Raw genomic sequence first — 995 nt, forward strand, 5'->3', positions numbered from 1 at the left:
GATAGTGTAGAAGTGCAGTGAGTATCTCCATCAGCAACAACACAGAATACCAGACCAGGTAGGCTCAGGGGATGGTCCGAGAACCCTGAACCACATATAAAGGAATCATTAGAAAGTTGGAAGGCTTACAGTGAGTGGCATTTGTAACAGAAGCAGGAAATCCAGTGTTTTCTAATCCAAGGCACTCACCTAGTGCCTGAGCAGCCATCTTGGGCGAGACTGAAAGGGGGAAGTATCAGAGCAGCCACAGATGCCTGACAGAGCCATGGAGATAAAGGTTTAGACATTAATTTTTTTTTTTTTTTTTTGTATCTGTTCCTTGGTATCTCACTGTCTGTGTAACTCCATTCTGATGATTAGAAGGGGTGGACACACCACACCCAAACCAGAAGGGTTCTATTACATATAAACACAGATCTCCTCAAAATTTAAAAGGACCATTTCCACTTAAAAACACACAGCAGTGCAAAATGGCCACAGCCAGCCCTGAACTGTTTATCACTAGGAAAAGAAGCATGGATGGGGATTGTGGAGCAGGATTGGCAGACTAAAAAGGAAACAGGCTGAAAATTAAATCCTAAATTACATCATAACGACCAACAGTGGAATCTTGAAATTTCTCAGGAAGAAGAGTGAAAAGGGAAACCCATCTCCTGATCACATATACCTGGAAACAATCAGAAAGCATAAAAAATACCAAAAAACACACCCATCTAAGTATTAAGGCCACAGCTAACTACTGAATATGCCCAAAAAAACAGGAACAGATGACCATATCAACACATGTCCAGAAACAAGATAAAACGACTGAGACAAATGATCTGGAGGTAAACCTACACTCCATATTGGAAGATGGTCAGGCTTGGAAATGCCTGAGAAGGATCTAAGAAAAATTAATATAAAATGTATCAAAACCCTTTAAAATGGAGTTGAGAAAAATAAGGAAGAAATCAGGAAATTGCTACAGGAACAATCAAATAAGGAAACAATTCAAA

Source organism: Chrysochloris asiatica, unplaced genomic scaffold (assembly GCF_000296735.1).
Source record: "Chrysochloris asiatica unplaced genomic scaffold, ChrAsi1.0 scaffold00035, whole genome shotgun sequence".
Taxonomy (NCBI): domain Eukaryota; kingdom Metazoa; phylum Chordata; class Mammalia; order Afrosoricida; family Chrysochloridae; genus Chrysochloris; species Chrysochloris asiatica.